We start from the raw sequence: 23,061 nt of genomic DNA, 5'->3' as shown, positions 1-23,061 counted from the left end.
CTCCACTTACTCCCACGCCTTGCACTCTCGTCAGGCTCTAGTCGCCGAGGGCAAATGAAGTCTCTTTTGCTCGGAGAGTGGTCGATGTTGCCCACCCGGAGCGTTCTTTTCCCGCCAGACTGTACACGCCACACCACAGATGGCGTCCTCTAACACCGTGCGATGCCACTACATGTCATAATCCTCAGAAGTTTTCTTTTCACGTACTCACAATATAATTTTTTAAATAAAAATCCAAAAGATCAAGTTATAAAACTGCAGTGTGGACCCGTCCTGTGAAAACATGTACCTAGAAAAAATATTAAAAGTCGTTCCTCAAAATATTAATGGTTGTAGGATCATGAATGATGTTTATTTTTCTCTTTGTTACTTTAAGTATGTTTTAATTCTACGATGAGTATGTATTACGTTCCACATTAAAAACAATTATTTAAAAATTAATCATTGCCCAGAGAAAACTTCAAGTACTTGAAAACAGGACTATTGTGAAATCTTATGATTTAAAAGAGAATAGATGGTTTGGTTTTGCTTTTTTCTCTTATGCAATAGCAATCTTTCTAACTCTTTAACAAGCCTGGTTTTCAGTTTCTAACTTCTTGGAATTATGCAAAACCAGGTGAAGTAGACAGTTCCTGGAACCGGTTTTACTATTTCATTCAAAAACCTGACGCCCCCCCCCAAAAAAAAGCCTGACTACAGCCGACCAATACCCCCAAAGCTGCACAGAACTTACTTTCTCTTGGTTGCATAATTTGACACTCACAGGATTTATCTGTAAATTTACATGTTCGAATATTCCTTAAGGTAAGTGAAGCCCAAATTAATCACTTGTAAATGAAGTAAGTTTCTTCAACTTGAATTAAACTCTTTCAGCTGTTATGTGAAAAGCCTACAAAATGATCTGCAGGCTAACAACAAGCTCAGGAGAAATGATTTACAATGAACTTGACATGAAACATGCGAAGACAAAATGAAATGACATTTGTGCGTCAAAAAAGGGCACAAGAGTGTATTGTTAACAATTCAAGTTACTTATTAAAATTAGTACATCCGAGAAGGTAGACTGTGAGCCCAGGAGGCAGGAGATAACAAAGTCATATATGACATGGTTGCTGCCCTCCAGGAGTTTATAAAGTGTTTGGTATTTCCTTGTTAGGCAACAAATTTCCATGGAGTTTAGACTGAATGAAATAAACTCTACTTTTGCAAAACTGCAATTACTGGGAGTATATTATTTCAGGCACCTGCAGAGTATGTATTTTCAAAGGGAGGAGGACAATATGATAAGAGTCTGAACATGTTTAAGAAAAATAAAGGAAACAGCTAAGGAAAAGCTGTTTGGCATTGTATGGTGGTTCAGGATAAGAACAGTGAACCCCAGTCTCAGACCACCCACGTCAAGGAGGTTCCTGGTCTTTGCAGAATTCTGAAGTAAGATCATATTCATGTGAGAACCTAGGCCTTGTCCTCTAAACTTATATATTGTGCTATGAGGGCACAGATACTATGGATTGAGAAGTTCCAGGAGAATGCTGGCTTTTCTCTCTTATGCTGGTGCCATGGGAGTTCTTTTACTGCCAGGCTCTCCTTGCTATTTTATTTTTTCTCCCAACTAGTTTTACATTCTACTAACCCTTGTACATTTCCATTGCTGTCTGAGTTCTTTGCCATCTTTAGAAAGAGAACCTTCCATGTATGCTTGAGATAGGGCAGAATTGTAGTACTTTGCCCCAGAGTTCTCATGAAAAACAAGCATCATCAGGTAATCCTTCCAAGTATACAAAGTTTGGATAGTGATGCAGTGACCCATTTATTTCAGCTTCTTCTCCGTGATCTAATCTGCCAAATTTGCAAGGCCCAAGAAACTACCTACTATTTCAAAATCCTTCATCACCTTGAGGCTTCTTCCCTCTTCTTTTCACTTCCTTTTATTTGTACTCTATGTTTAGGCCAGAAAATATCCAAACTCCCTTGGAATTATCATTGAAATTCTAAATTTGTCCAGCTTACAATTTAAGCGTATCGGGTAGCTAGTTTCCACAGATGGCGCCCAGTGAACCCGCCTCCTGATATTGACGTGCTTGTGTAGTCCCCCCACATTGCAGCAAGGCTGGCCCTGAGACTTGCTTTAACTTATAGAAGGAGGCTGGAAGTGACACTATGCCAAGTCTCCACCTAAGCTTTTTTTTTATTAAAATTCTATTTTAATTACTTATTTTCTTGGCCATTTAATTATCACTTTTCTTCCACAAAAACTTTACTGTTGAACTCCAAATGTTTAACAGCTTCGAGTGAAACTAGGACCATAATTCACTACTTCTGTGGTTTTAGAAAGTTATTTATAAATGTCAGGAATACCACAAATTTGACATCAAGAATCATCAGAAACTTTAAAAATCTTCAGTTCAAAAGTTCATGTGGACCAATTTTAGTGGGTTCATAAAGTTACATCTTGCTACCTGGGTGCCATAATATATAAAAAAAAAACACCGTAGAAATACACAAACAAAATTTTCCTTCATATTATAAAAATTACCTGTCTACAATCCTTAAAAAGTTGTAATGCACAAGAACCACTGAGCTCCAACTACCTTTCTTAATTTTATCACCACATCCTCTATGCAAATCATATGCCCTGATCAAATTAGTCTTTTCATTTTTTTTCCAACTATATCTATGATTTCCTACCTCTATATGTTTGTTCACATAGGTTTCCCACCCAAAAGTCCTCCTTTCACTCTTTCTCTTGCAATCTCATGCCCACTTAAAGACCTGATTCAAATAAACCATTCTCTATATAAAGATGTCCCTATCCTTCCCAACTGGAAATGATCTTCTACTATTTTTGGTGCCCTGTATCACTTACCATTGCCTGTCTATTCTATTTGTTACTTTTCCAATTAGAGGTCAAGTTCTTTGGCATCTGTTGGCCACAACAGCTAGGTTGGTAAATACTTTATGCTATACTTGGCATTCTAGATGTTGAATGGGGATGAATATGATTTTCACTTTCTGGGAGTAGTGGCATAAGCAGTGAAAGAGGTTGCATGGACTCGGGGGTCAACATCCAACTCCAGTTCCTCTGTGTTACTTTGAAAAGAATCACCCCCTCTGACATCAGTGTTCTTAGCTCTAAAAGGAACGGGATGCACTAAGTAAACTTCTAAGGCTCATCTTGCTCTAAGATTGCTTTGCTTGGTAATTACTTCCTCTTCCTTTTTACAAATGAAAATGCACATTGATTGCTTATCCATAACCATGTTAAATTTGAAAAATACTTTACATGCAGCATTTTACATTTGACAGGAAATTATTGTTAGCAACTGAGAACAACTACACTGAAGAGATGTATTTAAAAATAGAAGTATCAGAAGAATTTCATTTTACTGTCATCTGTTCCAAAGACCTCAAAGATGCTGGTGTAGAAAGGAATCACTGAAACATTTAAAATATATATTAAATAACTCTAGCTTGGGTTTGTTGACTTTGAAATATGACTGGAGAAAGAAGTATTCATCTAGCCCACTAATTTAAAGAAACATGAAATATTCTTTTGATATTTTCTCAAAATTTGTCATATGTGTCTTCAAAAAGAAAGATTAAATTTAATTTCTGTTAGACTATTATTCACTTTTATTCCTTTTCCAATTGGAATATATTTTAATTCATGTGTTCAAAAAAATCAGGCAAGGAAATATAAAATTATGTCGATTTTTAAATAACATCTTAAGGTTTTGCCATATTTGAATTGCCTACTTCCATCCAAATTTAATTCTAAATCAGGGTAGTCATCTTAATTGCAATTAAATAGAATCTTAGGTCTTAATGAAAATAACGTTGAAGGTACGTTACCCAAATCACCTCAAATTTGCAGAAATTAACATTTCAATGCATGTTGCTCTGAAATGAAATGAAACAGTTGTATATCACCAAAGCCAGTTTTAACTCGTATAGTTTCCTGCTCATAGTAGAAACAGTGCTCTACAGGAACTGCAATGCAGTGAGTAAAGAGAAAAACCCAGAAGTTTAAAAGAGTGCTTTTTAATTATGTATGTTGATACCTACATAAAAATATATGCATAGGAAAAAAAAAGCCTGAACGTATAAGCTCCAAAACGTTAACCACAATTATTCCGATTAGTTAGATTACTGATGATTTTTATTTTTCTCATTTTTGCCTGCCTATATTTTCCTAAATAAACATATATTACTTTTATAGTAATAAGCAAAAAAAAAAAAAGTGGCAGTGGGGTGTAGGGGTAAGGGAGGAACACCTGCTTTTCTCCCAAGACACTGGGTCCATCTCATTTTCACATTGAATTTTAACCACAAGCTTTACCAATCTTTCCATTCTGCATTTACTATAGTGGAACCTGGAGAACTTGACCACATCTTTAAGAGTAGTTGATGGTAAGGGTCAAAAGACCCTTTGCTCTTTCAATCTGCTGCTATATTTGCAAAGTTTCACTCAGCAGAATAGGAACCCCCAGATAAAGATGGAATTTTATGAGTACATAGAGACTAAGAACCACAGCTTCCTAGTGATATGCAAATTGCTCATACAGAATGTTGCTGTATGGGGACATTAAACAGAGTACAGAAAAACACTTACACCTAGAGCTGTGTCTCTAAGACCGGTTACCAAATATTAATAATGGATGTTGAATATCAGACACTTTTCACTTTCATCTTTGTACTTTTCTGCATTGTTCAAATTTTTACAGTATGCATTTTCAGAATTAGGGGGGAAATCCACTAAACTGTTTTCATTTTGGACAAACAAAAGCAAAATGCAATGACGGGATAGCAGAGCATCCTCATGGACAGGGCTTGCAAAGTCTTTAACATTCAGAGGCTAGAATGTGAAAAAGGGAAGTAAGATTTGCCAACATATTTCTTTCTGGCACAGACTCTCATTTTGACCTTTGAGTAATACTGGAATTAAAAGAACCTTTAGAGATCTTCTGGCCCAAAGATGGCAAGTAAGTTTTACTTTGGTTGCTAACACCGGCTGATTGGTAGTAACTGCCTACAATGATTTGCTGAGAAGAATTCAGAAGCAGCTTCCTAGTTTGGTAGAAGAGTATCAGTGATTGATTAACAGTGTCTGCCATGGGCACAGACAGATAGGAGTGATTATAGTATCAGGTGTTTTCCCTTCCTGATCTAGTCCAACTCTCTACTTTTCCATTTGAGGAAATTGAGGGGTGAAGTGGTTAAAAATGATCACAGAACGAGCTTTTGGCAGAGCCAGGTGTAGAATAACATTTCCTGACCCCTGGTATTATGTTCTTCCAGCACAACAAATTGATTTGGACTTTTGAAGGCATGTCTAGCACTGGGCCAGACCTAAAGCATCAGGTATAAATTTTATTTACATGTCAGCACCTTATTTTTGGAAGAGATTTAATAACCCAGTTTATTAATGATAATAATTATTTCATATATTTTATAAACATTCCCTACAAATCATGGCAATGTGACTAGGCCCAATATTATAAATCAAAAGACTGCAAAACAGGGCTTCCCTGGTGGGGCAGTGGTTGAGAGTCCGCCTGCCGATGCAGGGGACACGGGTTCGTGCCCCAGTCCGGGAAGATTCCACATGCCGCGGAGCGGCTGGGCTCGTGAGCCATGGCCGCTGAGCCTGCGCGTCCGGAGCCTGTGCTCCGCAACGGGAGAGGCCACAACAGTGAGAGGCCCGCGTACCGCAAAAAAAATAAATAAATAAAAAATAACAGTTGATGAAGTGTAGCATGCTGGGCGTTAGAGGGAAGACCAAGATGAGTTAAACTTGGATCCTGCTCTCAAAGTCCTTATAGTCCTGTAATAAAACATTACAACTGACCATAGCCAAGAACTGGTGAATGCCACAGGGCCGACAATCTACCAAACTTAACGGCAGACGGTCAGTTGTCTCTTCAGTTTTAAAGAAAATTGACACAATGATTTTTGTAAAACAGCTTTATTGAGGTATAATTGACATGTAAAAAATGGCATATATTTAAATACACAATTTGATAAGTTTTGATATATATGTGTGAAGCCATCAACACAATCAAGATAATGAACCCATCTATCATCCCCCCAAATTTGCTTGTGCCTCATTTAACTCCTGTTTCTCCCTGTCCGCCAACCCATCCCCAGGCAACCTCTGATCTACTTTCTGTAACTATTAATTAGTTTCATGTTCTAGAATATTATAAATGGAGTGAGACGATATCTACTCTTTTTTTAATCTGGCTTCTTTCGCTCTGCATAACTGAGATTCATATATGTTGTTGCATGTAACAATAGCTAATTCCTTTTTATTGTAGAGTAGTATTTATCGTGGGGATATACCACAATTTGTTTATCCATTCACATGTTGATAGATATTGGGTTGTTTCCATTTTTTAAGTTACTAAGCCTTCATGTATAAGTCTTTGTATGGATATACATTTCATTTCTTTTGGGTAAATATCTAGGAGTAGAATAGCTGGGTCATATGGTAGGAGTATGATTAACTTTATAAGAATCTGCCAGGCCTTTTTCAGTCCCACCAGCATTTTATACCATTTTACAGTCCCACCAGCAAACTATTAGAGTTTCAGTTCCTCCACATCCTTTCCAAGACTACTTGGTACAGTCATTCTAATATATATATATATATATATATATATATATCACTGTGGTTTTATTTTTCATTTAATTCACATCTCCTAATGACTAAAGATGCTATCTTTACATGGCACAGCAATTTTAATGTGTAATATAATGTTTTTTATATGTTGACTGAGAGGAAGGGATACATCCCTACAGTATGCTTCATTGTTAGTAACTTTGCTGTCAGATAAATCAAAGAGTTATGGTAAGAAAATATCATTAACTATTGATTTAAATGACATTAAAAAATCCAGAAAATATAGAATATGCATCTTAATGCAAATTTGAGTTATTAAAAATAAGCTACAGAATACTAAGATTTTACTTTCACCTGGTGCCTGAGAATTTCTTCCACTCACCATGCATTGATGGACCCACTCGTGGTTCCTGAACTGCACTGAGAAGCAACAAGTAATATCAGTTTCTTTTTCCTCCTTGACTCCTCTCCTTTTGAAACCATACTTGTTACCATGAACAATTTTAACCAAATTGGTTAAAATCATCTATTAAGCATCCTGAAAAGGCACTGCAGTTTCAATATTTAGGGGTCCTAAACACCAAATAAATAGATATTTTGTGACAATACTGATTTATAAAATAGAGGAAGTTTTTTCTGCACACTATAGACTTCTCCTTAAAGGAACATTACAAAGACATTTTTTACTAAAGTTTGCCTATTCTAGTCTCTTGGGGAAGTAAGACTGTATAGTCAGCAGCAAGAAATATGTCCTTTCAATTTCAATTGTCCACTCAAGGAATAAGGACATATAATACCAGCATTTAATCTCCTTATAATCAATTCAATAAAAAAATCATTGTGTGTACTGTGAAGTGCCCCATGTGAGACTTGCACTGACTGAGAACATACTATGTATGAGGCTCTACTTCCAGACACCTTATATGTGTTATTACTAATCTTTACAACAACCACTTTACAGAACTCAATCTGGTACAGTAACTTGGCCGAGCCACACAGTTCCATGATTCAGTAACTTGGCTAAGTTTCCACAGCAGAGTTCAGGTGAAATCCTAGGTTATTTTTACTTATTTATTTTTTGACCACTCCTCGCGGCATGTGGGAACTTAGCTCCCCTACCAGAGTTCAAACCCATGTCCCCAGCATAGGAAGCATGGAGTTCTGACCACTGGACTGCCAGAGAATTCCTTGAAATCCTAGGTTTAACTCATTCCAAAACCTTTGTTCTTTTCACTGAGCCAAGCTAGTCCCAAGATACCACCCAATTCTTTGTCAATAATTAAACAGTGTAGGGACTGTGAGCTATACTATAATTTTTGCCATGGACCTCATTTAAGTGTATGACATACTTTGAAGGGTGAACCATAATTTTATGCTACTGGGATATAATAAAGCCATAATTTTCACATTGAAATTCAATTTAAGATTTCCATGTATTTGTTTTCCTTTCGTGATTGCTGCTTACCAACCCTCTATTATTGATCTAAATCTGTAAATACCTAAAAAAAAAGAAATTATAAGGGCCCCTAGAAACCTGTATTTGATTGCTAGTGGCTCATAGGTGGATGTGAAGAACATCGCTCTAAGGAATATGATTCAGATTTTATGGTTTGATACCATGGCCCAAGGTCTTCAAAGCCAACTGCCAATCAGTGTCAGATTGGTCATGGGACTGTATCAAAATTCTCTCTTTTACTACAGATCACCTTCATGATTGCAATAGTCTCTATTTTGTTTTGAGTGAGTTATGCATTAGTCCAGGGGTCCCCAACCCCCAGGTCGTGGGCTGATACCGGTCCATGGCCTGTTAGGAACCGGGCTGCACAGCAGGAGGTGAGCACCAGGCAAGTGAGCAAAGTTTCATCTGTATTTACAGCTGCTCCCCATCGCTCGCATTACTGCCTGAGCTCCTCCTCCTGTCAGCATTATGGTGAGTTGTGTAATTATTTCATTATATATTACAATGTAATAATAATAGAAATAAAGTGCACAATAAATGTAATGAGCTTGAATCATCCCGAAACCATCCCCCCACCCTGGTCCGTGGAGAAATTGTCTTCCACGAAACCAGTCCTTGGTGCCAAAAAGGTTGGGGACTGCTGCATTAGTCACTCACTATAGAGTGAATGTCTTACTTCTCGGAAGGCTTAAGTTGAGAAGTGTAGTTATGAGGAAGAGATTGACATCAACGTGGCTAACAGAAGAAAAATCAGATACCTCTTAATAAACATAATAATAATATAAAATAAAAATATTGTAGGATCATTAAAAATATAGATTTGATATGGGTATTCAAAAGATGTAGAGCAAAAAGTTCAAAAAAATGAAAGATAAGGCTATAGGAAAGTTCAAGGATAAAAAGGTAAAGGAATATAATGGGGAAAAAAGTAACTTTATTTAAACATTGATCATTTTAATGCAGAGTACTGTAATGATCAAAACTAACAATGACCCAGTGTAATTTCGTGGTCTTCATGAACTGGCATTAAGGTACCCAGAAGTACATTGTGTTTACCATTATAGAGTGCTTTTCTCTAAGAAATCCTCTGTGAAGCAACAGAGGATTTAACAATCAAATAACAATCATGTACTCTTTTTTTAAAAAATAAATTTATTTTTTTTTATTTATTTATTTTTGGCTGTATTGGGTCTTTGTTGCTGTCCGCAGGCTTTCTCTAGTTGCAGCGAGTGGGGGCTTAGTCTTCGTTGCGGTGCGCGGGCTTATCGCGGTGGCTTCTTTTTTGCGGAGCATGGGCTCTAGGCATACAGGCTTCAGTAGTTGTAGCACGTGGGCTCAGTAGTTGTGGCTCTTGGGCTCTAGAGGGCAGGCTCAGTAGTTGTGGTGCATGGCCTTAGTTGCTCCGCAGCATGTGGGATCTTCCTGGACCAGGGCTTGAACCCATGTCCCCTGCACTGGCAGGCGGATTCTTAACCACTGCGCCACCAGGGAAGCCCTACTTTTTTTTTTTTAATTGAAGATAGTTGATGTACAATATTATATAAGTTACAGGTGTACAATATAGTGATTCACAATTTTTAAAGGTTATACTCCATAAATATAGTTATTATAGTTATAAAATACTGGCTATGTTCCTCATGCTGTACAATATACCTTGTAGCTTATTTTATACATAATAGTTCGTACCTAATCCCCTATCCCTATCTAGCCCCTCCCTCTTCCCTCTCCCCACTGGCAACCACTAGTTTGTTCTCTATACCTGTGAGTCTGCTTCCTTTTATTTTGCTATATTCACTAGTTTGTTGTATTTTTCAGATTCTACATATAAGTGATATCATACAGTATTTGTCTTGCTCTGACTTATTTCACTTAGCATAATACCCTCCAAGTCCATCCATGTTGCTGCAAATGGCAAAATTTCATTCTTTTTTGTGGCTGAGTAGTATTCCATTGTGTATATATATATATATATATATATATATATATATATGCCACATCTTCTTTAACAATCATATGTTCTGAAAGCATTAGTACAAATTACACTTTCTCTAGCCTATATTTTGACAAATCCTGCTGGGTAGTATGACACAGAGAGTATAAGCACTAGAGACAGATAGATCTGAGTTTGCTTACTTCCTAGCTGTGTGATCCTGGGAAAGTTGATTTATTCACTGAATCCATTTCCTCATTTGTGAAATGAAGGTTGTTGTGAGGTTAACTGGCATAACGTATATAAAGTTACTTGTGAAGATGAAGCAGTTAGATCCTCTGAAATGATAACCCCAAAACAAAAAATTAGGATGTGAAAAGCATTAAAGTAATAATAGACTACTGCCAATTCATAAATATAAATTGTTTACTTCTTCTCATAAATGCTTGATATTTGGCATAATGAAAAGAACAACTGGTCTGAACTTGGAAGACCTAGAGATTCTTCAAAATGAAAATAAAGGGGTTGGCTTAGACATAAGCTCCTCAGGGCCAGAGACTTTGTTAATTTGTTTTATCCCTATTGCTTTTTATTTAACTTGATATGGGAGACTCTTGATAAATATTTGTTAAATGAATAAATGATTGCATAAATAGACTTGTTGATTTCTAAATTTTCTTCCAACATCAACACCCTGCTTTTATAAGAAGATGACAGGAAAGAGACTGCATTGTATAAACACTTCTGTTGTGTTGTATTAGGGCACATGCATTAAAAATATCAACTGCTGGTTTGGCTAAGACCTTGGTATTTATATTGTAATAGGGAGGCTGTGTATGTCATTTTGTACATTTTTTGCTAATAGATACTTATTCATTTTCTACTCATCAAGGAATTTTCTGAGTCAAAGGAACATGATCTTGAGGGAGACTGTAACATGAGGTTTGCTTTATTGTGATGAGGGAATGTCAGATTCCGAATAGAAAATATTTTAAATAATTTTTAATAATGGCAGTGGAAAATAAGGAATAATTCTTGATGTTCTCTGCAACTCTTTATGTTTGTAATTTAGGAGCCACTGCTGGCTGAATTCTCTGGTACTACTGCCAAGAATTTGAAGACTGCATAAACATTTTCATTTGCTGAAATGTTAATGTCTTAATTTCAAAACCACATAATACTTAGTCCATTAGAGCTAATGACCCCTACCATTCACTTTTACATTGCTACCTAACTCAGAAATATTTTACAGTCCCAATTCTACATATGGGATTGAATGTGCTATTTAAGCCTAGTGGCTCACTGTGAGCCTGCAGAAGGAGATCAATATTGATCTCAGCTGCTTATCTTTGGTCTAAGTGGATTTGGCACTGTCACAACTGCATGATTTCAGGGACTCAGAAAATAATGCTTTCACTGCCTACTACATACTTTTTAAAAAGTTTCCTACTTGCTTCTCAATGACTAAATTGTTGGCACTGGTTTTCTCTGAGTGGTAAATTTAGGAGTAGGGGAATGCTTACTTCCTACCTTATGTATTTCTAATTGTTTGATTTTTTTTAACAAGCACTATTTATATATTAATATTTGAATAAGTAACATATGCTCATAACTCAAATATTTAAAAACTATAAAAGGTAAAAGTCTCTCTTCCTTCCCTATATCACATTCATTAGATCTCCCCCTTTTTTCTCTTCCCAATCCACTGTTACTGGTTTCTTGGATATTATTTCAGAATAGTTTATGTATACGCAAGCAAATACTTATACATATATATTTTTCTTTTTATCACACAAAATGTAGCAGATAGATAGTGCATACTGCTATGCATCTTGCATTTTTCATTAAATCTAGGTTAGAGATTTTCCCATGTTGGTACAATATATAGCACATCCTCACTATCTTCCTTTTTTATTTCTATCTTTTTTATGGCTGCATAATATTCCATTAGTATATATAAGTGCATCATGATTTATTTCACAGGTTTTGTATTGATGGTCATTGGATTATTTCCAACCTTGCTATTACAAGTAATGCTTTAATGAATAACCTGTACCTAGGTCATTTTATGTGTCAAATCTATTCATAGGATATATTCAATTAGAAGGGATTGTTGGGTCAAAGGGTATGTGCATTCATAAGATTGATTGATCTTGCCAAATTAACCTCCATGGACTTATTCCAATTTACAATCATACAAAGATAATCAAACTTTTAGATTTTTGAAAATCTGATATGTGAAAAATGATATATCAGCATAGCTTTAATTTGCATTTCTTATGTGAATATCTTTTCATACATTTATGGAATTTTCCATGAGCTGTTATGATATTGAGATTTATAATAAGAAATATATATTTTGTTTTCTGGCACAGAGCTCCTAAAATCCTTGGAATTTCCTAAGTGATGAGAGCAGTAAATGTGTCTCATGTTATGTTAACTTTTGGAAAGCACCTCAGGTTGAGGGCTGGTTGACAGGGGAGCCAACGATGTGATTAGAGGGTTGGAACTTTCAGTCCCACCACCACCTCTCCACCTCCAGAGAGGGGAGATGGGCTGGAGATTGAGTTCAATCACCAAAGGCCAATAATTTAATCAATCATGCCTGTGTAACGAAGCCTCCTTACAAACCCAAAGGAAGAGGTTCAGAGATCTTTTTGGGGTGGTGACACATGGAGATTTAGGGAGAGTAGTGAGCCCAGAGAGGGTTTGGAAGCTCCTTAACCTTTCCGCATACCTTGCCCTATGCATCTCTTCCATCTGGTCGTTCCTGAGTTATATACTTTTATAATAAACCAGTAATCCAGTAAGTAAAACATTTCTCTGAATTCTGTAAGCCGCTCTAGCAAATGAATCAAAACCAAAGAGGGGTGTCATTGGAAACTCCAATCTATAGCCCTTCTTTAGAAGTACAAGTGACAACCTGGACTTGCTACTGATCTTTGAAGTGGAGGGTGGGCAGTCTTGGACTGAACCCTTAACCTGTGGGATCTAATGGTATCTCTGGGTAGATAGTGTCAGAACTGAGTTGAATTGTAGGATAGCCAGCTTGTTGGCATGGCAAAACTCCCCCCACCCCACACCAGAACTCTTTAGTTGTTTATTCATTTCCATTGCCCATTTTTCTATTGAATTGTCAAAAAAAAATTTTTTTGGTCTTATTTATTTATAGTAGTGCTTTGTATCGATATATAAGGGATATTTGTACTTTGTAATATAAGTTGAAAGTACTTTTTCCTGGTTTGTCATTTATCTTTTAAGTTTAATTATATCTATAGATCTATATAGATCTATATAGACCTATACAGATCTATATAGATATATATATCACCATATATATATATATATATATATATATATATCACCACACAGATATTTTTTCATTTTTACATAACTGAATTTATCAATTTTCAAATGGCTTCTGGATTTTGAGTCACATTTATAAAGACCTTCCAAGGTTATAAAGAAATTCTTCCATAATTTTCTTCTAGTAATTTTAGTATTTTTTTACATTGCAATATGATTTCTTTGTAATTTATTATACAGTGTGAAGTATGGATCCAGTTTTATTCCAGATGGCTATCCAGTTATACCAACACCATTTATTGAATAGTTACTCTTTTCTCTGATGATTTGCAATGTCACCTTTTTTTTTTTTAATTTTATTTTTGGCTGCATTGGGTTTCATTGCTGCGCACTGGCTTTCTCTAGCTGTGGTGAGCGGGGGCTACTCTTCGTTGCGGTGTGCAGGTTTCTCATAGTGGTGGCTTTTCTTGTTGAAGAGTACAGGCTCTAGGCACATGGGCTCAGTAGTTGTGGCTCGCGGGCTCTAGAGTGCAGGCTCAGCAGTGGTGCAAGGGCTTAGTTTCTCCGTGCTATGTGGGATCTTCCCGGACCAGGGCTTGAACCCATGTCCCCTGAAATGGCAGGTGGATTCTTAACAACTGCGCCACCAGGGAAGCCCCGCAATGTCACCTTTATCATATATTAATTCCCTTATCTACTTGGGTCTGTATCAGAACATTCTCATGGGTTCCATTCATCTGTATGTTTATTTATGGACTAGTCCCACACTGTTTTAATTACTGAGGCTCTGTAGTGTGTTTTAATATCTGGCAAGGCTAACCATACTACCTTTTCTCACACACAGATGTACGTATTTCTCTTCTTTTCAGAATTTTCCTGGCTATTCTACCCCTGTCTCCAATGTAAATTTGAGGATTAGCTTGTCAACTTCAAAAGGAAAAAATTCAGTATTTTTATTGGAATTGTGTTAAAATTTTAAATTAACTTTGAGATAAGTGACATTTTAACAATTTTTAATTTTCCTATCCAGTTATGTCTTCTACCTGTTAAAATCTATTTTGGGTCTTCTTTTTTTCCTTTTAAGTTTTCTACATATAGGGCTTGTGCATAGTTGTTAAATTTATTCCTAGGTATTTTCTCTTTCTCGTTGCTACTTTAAATAAGATCCTTCATCCTTCTATCTTCTAATAGGTTACTGTTTGTGTATATATGAGATCAACTAATTTTGCATCCTTCTAATTTACTGAATTCTTTTTTTTTTTTTAAGTCTTTATTGAATTTGTTGTTTTATGTTCTGGTGTTTTGGGCTGTGAGGCATGTGGGATCTTAGCTCCCTGACCAGAGATCAAACCCACAACCCCTGCATTGGAAGGTGAAGTCTTAACCATAGGACTGACAGGGAAGTCCCCCTCTTATTGTTTTTTTGGTTTTGTTTTGTTTTTTTGTGGTTTTTTGAATTTTATTTATTTATTTTTTTATACAGCAGGTTCTTATTAGTTATCTACTTTATACATATTAGTGTCCCCTTGGTGTCCATACGTTTGTTCTCTACATCCGTGTATCTATTTCTGCCCTGCAAACCCTTTCTTATTGTTTATAGTGATTTTTCTTGGGCTTATAGAGAAAAAATCTTATCATCTGTACATAGTGACTATTTTTTCTTCCTTTCCCATTTTTATACTTGAAGTCTTTATCATGTCTGATTATGATTGCTAGTATCTTCAGTAAAATTTTAACTAATAATGGTGATAGCAAAGCACTCCTGTTTTATTCCTGCCTCTAGCATTTCCCTGTCAAGCAGCATGCTGGTTTGGGGGGATGATACAGATGTATTTTATCACATTAAAGAAGTATTCATCTGTTCCTATTTTGAGTGCTTTTTATCAAGTTGTTGAAACCATGAGCATTTTAATAAACGCCAACTACAGTAAAGTTATCCTTCTGACCTAACTGTCTTCCAACCTCCAATCTCTTGCTGATGTCTCCCATTGGCTGGTCCTAATAGAAGACAGAAACGAAGGGAGTCCTAAGTGTCAGCTTCCCAGAGCACAGAGCAGGGTAGAGAAGAAGGATAGAGGGTAGATCTGGAAGAGCAGACAGGGTATATCCCATACAGAAGCCAAAAACAGATAACAAAACAAAAAGAAAACAAAAGATTAATTTCACTCTCTTCATTAATTGAAAACAAAAAGATTATTATAGGTGGCTAAAGCAATTCTCTTGAAGCTAGTAGCATTACCTTTGTTTATTAAAAAAGTAAAAGAAAAGTGTTGGGTCTCAGTCTTAGGCATTTTAACACAGAAAGCTGCTGGTACTAACCTTTTCTAGCTCTAATGTTAGCAGGCCCAGGGATTGCATTTCCCAGTCAGGATTGAGCTTCTTGAATGTAGTTTCCCTCTATATCTAGTACCTTATTTTTAAAACCTTGCCACTCCTTCCCCAGATCTAAAAATAATGTTCTAGTGTGATGGATATTAGATGGGTCAGTTGTCAGCACCGGAACCAGACACTGTATCTTCTGGGAAGGACCCAGCAGAACATGCCCTTTCTACCAGCACCTTGGCCAGGCTCCAGGGGTATTCCGTTCAGGCCTACCTCACATGCCCCTGCACATCAACAGGCCTGGCACTGGGGGCAGAGATTTCACCTGACTGTACCACATGATGCCCTCTCTGATGGACTTGCTTCCCTTCTGCCAGACATCTGGAAACTGTTCCAAATTCTGCAGCAATCCCGACCTCCTGCTGCAAAGGCTGCATATTCGGGAGACATTGTGGGTCAGAGGGTTGCCAGATAAAATACAAGATGCCCAGTTAAATTTGAATTTCAGATAAACAATGAATAATTTTTAGTATATCACGAATATTGCAAGGGACATCCTTATACTAAATTATAAAAAACATATTTTTTTATGTGAAATTCAGACTCAACTGGGTGTCCAATTTTTCTCCGCTAAATCTGGCAACCCTTGTCACAAATAATCCTTCACTATGCTTCCCATCCCCTCCCCCAATTTCAAAATCCCTCCACTGGCATCAGGTTCACTAAAGTGTTAAGACAACCTGAGAGGGGTATTAATTACACAGGTCATAGTTAGGATTCACTTTTGAGGCCTTGGCCTCTGACTTTAACTCCCATTAACAGTGACGAGTTTTTCTGATCAGTAAATTTGTAAATGTTATTTCGGCACTAAGAGAGACATTTCAGTGGTGGTCGAGAACAAGTGTGGGGCATGAAAAAAGTAGATCTCAGCAGGTGTGTGTAGGAATAGGGACGGGGGCAGGGGTGTCCAGGCATAGCTTAAGGGAATGCCCACAGGAAAGAGAATGTTGAAGTGAACGTGTACCATCTGACAATTTTGCCTGACTGGGATCCTTGCATTATTCCTTTCTTGCTTCCCCCTCTCCTTCTCGTCTCATCCCCACACACTCATCCCCAGGTGCAGGGCATGAGCTAGAGGCTGCATCCCAGCAGAACAGAAAGCAGGAGGCCTGGTGAAGGAAACAGCTACCAAGCAACCAAGGGCTGGGGGCAAAATAGGCCAGGAGGAGAAGTAAAACCAAGAAATATTTAAAAATTAGATGCCTGACATTTAAGGAAAAAGTCCAAAGTTAGCCAAGAATAACTGCCTACTGCAGGATTCAAAACCTCTGAATGACAAAACTTCTGAAAGAGGAAGCGATGGTAGCACGGGGCACCCTGCTGACCCTTCTCCCTGCCTGACCACTTCTCCATTCCACCCTCCACGCAGCCACATGGAGCACAGACAAGACAGAGCGGCCCTCTCCTAGCAGGCTCTGTGAACTGCATGGCTGAGGCAGACCCAGTGGCCCTCTCTATGAAGTCAATAAAGCAGACCACAGCCTTATTTTCTGAGACTGACTCAATCCACCCAGCTTTCCCAAATGCAATTGGCCCAAGAGGCTAAGAGTTCAGTCAGCCATGAGGCAGACACAACCTTACCTCACATGGCTGCTTCCATGTGGCATCCAAGTTCACGCCTCGATACTGACCGTTCAGGGGAGCGAGCCGGGGTTAAACTGTGCCGTGTAAGTTTGTGTTGCTGTCATTTCTCCACCTGGGGTTTTTGAGCTGTACCAAGCAGCCGTGGGGCCTTTGCTGTCAGGGCTTGCGCAAATCTGACTTGCCCAGAGAATCAGAAGAGTTTGGGGCTCCCAAGCAAGGAGAGTGGTCAACTCGTCCTGGTTTGTCCAGGACTTTCCCAGTTTGAGCACTGCAAGTCTCACACTCCAGGAAACCCTTCGGTCCCAGGCAAAATGTGGTCATTCCACAATCAAGACACCAAAGCTTTGGCACCTGTATATCAGTTTCTACGGCTGTAAAATGCTGGGATCGGCCAACACAGCTTCTAACGTTCCTGCTGCATCTAATAGTCTATGATTCACCCTCACGCTCCTGACCTTACCCGTCAGCTCCAAACCAAATTCACCTGATCCAAGCCCCGAGCTCACGTGATCTGATGACAAACTAATCATCAGTGTGTTAACAGGGGAGGTTGAGAGGAGTTTAACAATGGTTCTAGGAGGAAGGCATGTGGTCACAGGTGAGTGCTTCCAGCGGTGGTAGTTCAGCTGGGGAGATGGGCTGTATGCCTCTGTGCCATCCTGAGAGGAAGATACATTTAGGCAGGCAGGTTGAGAGGTAGCCAGCCTGACAGAGCTGGTTTGATGGGCTGGTTTCAGCTTCACAGCAAAAACAATAGCCACAGGCAGGGCAGTCTTGTCTGGCTCCAGCCAACTTTCACACTATGACGTGAATAAAGTCAGTAGTTGAAACCTCAGACTGGAGAAGAAAGGAAGTCATCTACTGATAGCACTGTTTATTTATTTATTTATTTATTTTTTGCGGTACGCGGGCCTCTCACTGTTGTGGCCTCTCCCGTTGCGGAGCACAGGCTCCGGACGCGCAGGCTCAGCGCCAGCGGCCATGGCTCACGGGCCCAGCCGCTCCGCGGCATGTGGGATCTTCCCAGACCGGGGCACGAACCTGTGTCCCCTGCATTGGAAGGCGGACTCTCAACCACTGCGCCACCAGGGAAGCCCTGTTTATTTATTTTTGAATGCATTTGCTCAGAGCCCTAGCCTGCCATCTGAAATACAGATATGCAGCTACCATTTTGGGGGTAGGTAAGAGTTCAAACTCTGGAATCACAACCTACTAACTGGGCAAATATTAGGTTGAATCATACGAACTTGCTGATATTAGACTTTTCTGACCTGCAAAAACAGGAATTCCACATGGCTCAGGTTAATAACTTATCTCTTTTCCTTGGTTTCCTCATGTGTGAAATGCAGATCAGCACCAACCTGGAGGGGATGCAGAGAGAAGACAGGGAGGTGCTCAGATAGCCCCTGGCTCACACCCCCTGCTCAGTGATGTCCACTCTACCGCTGTCGCCGCCTCAGCCTCTGCCGCTATTGGTGAAGAAGAACTCGGGGTCCATCAGCTGAACCCAGGGGGACCCAGACTGTTTCTGGGACATTGACACTGACAAACCAAAGCAGATGAGTCATCTTAGCTGAATGTGGACCTTCATTCTAATCCCAGGGTTAGGAAAGAAGAATAAGGTTCATACCACAGATTTTTCAGGTCATTCTGAGAACTGAAGATTTTGCCTTTCCTCTCAGTCCAGAACAATCAGTTCCAATACCTGGCAAAGGGCTTTTATGATGGGGTTTTGCTGTAACAAAACTGGGCCCCACCTTTAGCCTTACATCTGTGTTTGTAGCAACCACACACACGCATCCATCTTATCAATTTAATTATATAGGCACACAAACACACACATTGGGAAGCACATGCAAAACAAATGAGAGAGCCTCATCATTATCAGAGTACAAAAAAAGTTACACTGGATTTCTTCTCTCAGTAACTAACAGGAAGCAATAAAGAGAGGAAACAAAACATTTTGCTGTGGTATTATCATCATAATTCAATAAAATTTATTAACTTAAGCAAATTCACTTGGCTTTTTATAGCTCCAGGAATCTAGGAAATAGCTTCCTTACATATAATGAGGAAGTGCATCTTTAGGTCTCTTAATATGTTTCTTCCCTGTAACACTCCTGCGTTTTGTCTGTTCTCTTCGAGTTCATTCCCTTGATGCTAAAGCAATCTGTTCACACAAGAACAGGGAACACTACAATCCTTAGGTCAAAGGATAGCTGGGGGAGACTTTGGATTCCAAAGCCAGCGCTTCCCTACTCTGTAGACCCCATAGTTATGATGTCACACATCTAAAAAAGAAAACAACTTTGGGCCTGGCTTGGTTTAAATTCTCTCTCAAGCAGGCCTCCTTTAAATGTGAGAAAGTTCAACTCTCAACATGTATTAACAAAAGGTGTTTACAACAGAACACCTGGTTGTGCCTTATAATGGCTTTGCTCTGTGAATTAATTCCTTTGTCCTTCCTGGTGACAAAGGTTGAGCTTTGGAACTTCTGGGTATGGCTAGGCAGGGCATTTTTGCTTGGCGTGGCTCTCTTAAATGGGTAGAAAAGGCTTGGTTGGGCACCTGGTATTTTGTGGCCAGTAATTATACAACAATTGTTACTGTGCATTACTGAAACTTCAGTTTTTGACCAGAGGCCAGTTGCACTCTAAAACAAACATCTTTTGAAAGCCTAGTGTGTTTTGAAATTATTCTAAAATCCACTTTGCAAATAGGATTTGGTACAAGTCAGATTTTTGTTTTTACATGATGCTTTGCTTTAAGGCAGCATTTCTTTGCCTGTCAGTTGGTCTGACTTCTGCAGCTCTTACAAGTGATCTTTCCACTTAAGTTGTCTTAATGCTTCCTTTTCCCATCATCACTATGGATGACATGTACAATGACATGTCCTCCTGGGAACAGATTACCTCTATGGTGCATGCTCATAACTGAGGTAGGGGAAGTGATAAACATTTAAACACACAGAGAAACAAATCCCCTTTTCCACATTTAGAAGACTAGGGAATCATCTATAGACAGGCTTTCCCAGCTGTGGGTTTTCCTCTGAGAAGACCAGGTCCTCAGTTCTTAAGTGAAAACTTGATCACCAAGATTGTCAGATCAATCCTTTGCAGGTGGAGCCATAGGGGACAAGGTGGAGGAGGGGGAAGTGTACATTTAAAGACCAATCAGGCAGGAAGGGGTCTAACGTGCTAGTTCCCAAATATAATAACTTCCATCAATGCCTCTTCCCCTCACTGTTAGTTGCAGGAAAATGACACAGGGACTTCACTCCACCAGGACCTGCTGAAGTTACATGTGATACACATGTGATTGAGAAATGGTTTGTTTCTTGGTATTCCCCGTCCCCACCTCCATGCCTTGGACAGCAGGCCCTTGTTTCATTGCCTCAAGGTAGGGGAATGATGTGACAGGATAAAAAGCAAAACAAGGACGAGAAACTTCTCTGAGTTGCGTTTTGTGTTATAAATGCCCTCAGAGGACTGGAGAGGACTTGGTGTATAGCCAAAGTTATTCGGAGGAAAAAGGTTTGGGGAGAGTGGGTTTTCCCTGGAAGATGAGGAAACACTTCCTCTCACTGGGGTGGGAGGAGAGATGGATGAAAAATGAGAGAGCAAAGGCCTGAGTGCGTCCTTCCCTCCTCCCCTCCCCTCCTTCCTCGGAAAGGCACAAGCCTGGAGAGAAGAATGGCTGTGGGGTGTGGGCCTATGAAGCTTCCCAGACCCTGGAGTGGCCCCAAAGCAGCAGGGAGCTGCTGGACACACATGGGCCGTGTGGGCAGGAAGGAGGCACAGATGCATCACTATCAGTGGGGAGACTAGAAGGAACTGTAGTCATCTGGGTTGGTGCCTTCTCAAAGAGCTGACTTAAGGAGCACATGGATCCCCCAGTACCTTGGCACTAACCCCTGCACCCCCGCCATGTCCCACCCCAAACCCAGACACGCCCTCGAAGGCAGAGAGATATTAAAATGATGGGACTCATTGCTGACACCTTCCAAGAGAGAGCAGGGGCTTAAAAGATAAAGTAGGTTGATTTATAGTAGAATAAAAATATATTTCTTGCACACTTGGATCTGTGCCTAATCTAGTCTGAGCTTCTGGGGTAGACAGGGTGGTGCAGTGGAGAGACTCTGCCAACCTAAGAGAGAGCTCTGTCACCGTAGTGTGTGACTTCGGACAAGTCATGTGACTACTCTGGGTCTCGAGGTCCTCAATCATTTCCCCTATTAAATCCGTCCTGACAACTCACAGCGCTGTTGTGAGGAATGGGATGTTGCACGTGGATGTCACAGAATACAGTGCAAAGCAAGGAGGCAGCCTAAATGGTATCAAATGCAAAGCATAATTAGAAGAAAAATACTACATAATAACTCACCTTGGAGAAACTTGCAGGAAAGATTGGCGAGACACCCATCAATTTCGTTTTCTCTTCCTGGCACACAAAAGACAACATTTCCTGGCTCCCTTGCAGTTAGGATGGGACCCTGTGATTGGGTTCTGCCGGTGGGATGTGGCAGAAGTAGTGGATGTAGCCACAGACTTTAACGTACTCCTTTCTCCCTTGGTGGCAACTGTTGAGGCCAAATGTTGAAGCATTTTTTGTTTGTTCGTTTTGTTTGTTTTTTAGGCCGCACCATGCGGCATGCGGGATCTTAGTTCTCCGACAAGGGATCAAACCCATGCTCCCTGCATTGGGAGCACGGAGTCTCAACCACGGGACCACCAGGGAATTCCCAAGCTGATGGCATTTTAAGATGAAAGGAGCCTGAATCCCAAAGTCACCACTTGAAGGAGTCACCCAGGAGAGCCCCCTACCTACACTGAATTGTGGTGTAAGATGTAAACTTTTATCATGTTAAGTCAATAATATTTGGGGGTTATGTGTTAATGCAGCCTATCTAGCCTCTCCTGACTGGCATAGTACTAGAATAATAGGATAATAATATAATGATTATTATATATATACACATATCACGTATAACATATATTATGAGATGTCTCAAGGCATGAAGAAGTGGCAAGTCTATATATTTCCTTCCATATTATAAAGAACATAAAATTCAGGGCTTCCCTGGTGGCGCAGTGGTTGAGAGTCCACCTGCCGATGCAGGGGACACGGGTTCATGCCCCGGTCCAGGAAGATCCCACATGCCGCGGAGCGGCTGGGCCCGTGAGTCATGGCCGCTGAGCCTGCGCGTCCGGAGCCTGTGCTCCGCAACGGGAGAGGCCACAACAGTGAGAGGCCCGCGTACCACAAAAAAAACAAACAAACAAACAAAAAAACCCATAAGATTCAATCTGTGCTGTTCTTGGGCAAAGATGTCACAAGCACAAGTTACAATGACATTCCTGTCTATGGCTTGCTCAGAGGAAGCACATTCACCAATAGACCTGGGGGAAATCTCTCACCTGGAGTTGACAGACCCCAGGCCCTCTGCACCACCTCACCACAGCTGCTGAGATTTTACCTGCATGACTGCTGCCCGGTCTTAGCTGGGAGACAGCACCCCCTCCCTCCTCGGCTCATATTCTCCATGGACACTCAGCATTCGAACAGGGAGGACCCAGAAGATGCTCTTGGATCCAGGCAATGAGGAAACCCATTCTGTAGGGAGCACAGCTGTTACAAAACATCTCAAAGCAGTAGGTTTTGTTTGTTTGCTTATTGTCATCTCCATTCCCCAAACAGTTCCAACATACACACATTTGCTGCTTAACTCCTGCTCAAGTCACCAAACCAGGTGGTACTATTGACTGTACTCAGAGACCA

The 23,061-nt window shown here is 39.7% G+C and overlaps 1 protein-coding gene and 1 pseudogene across 1 annotated transcript in view; both read right to left on the bottom strand.

Moving 5' to 3' along the window:
* The window catches only part of NFE2L2 (nuclear factor, erythroid 2 like 2), a 75,945-nt gene that overhangs the window by 36,830 nt on the left and 16,054 nt on the right, over positions 1 to 23,061 (bottom strand). The gene's annotated exons all lie outside the window — the stretch shown is intronic.
* On the bottom strand, positions 18,351 to 21,509 carry LOC114896571 (annotated as a pseudogene).

This window comes from Monodon monoceros, unplaced genomic scaffold (assembly GCF_005190385.1).
Source record: "Monodon monoceros isolate NGI ecotype Baffin Bay Population unplaced genomic scaffold, NGI_Narwhal_1 Super_Scaffold_16, whole genome shotgun sequence".
NCBI lineage: Eukaryota > Metazoa > Chordata > Mammalia > Artiodactyla > Monodontidae > Monodon > Monodon monoceros.
Note: the sequence above shows the minus strand (reverse complement) of the source record. Positions and strands in the feature narration are given on the sequence as shown.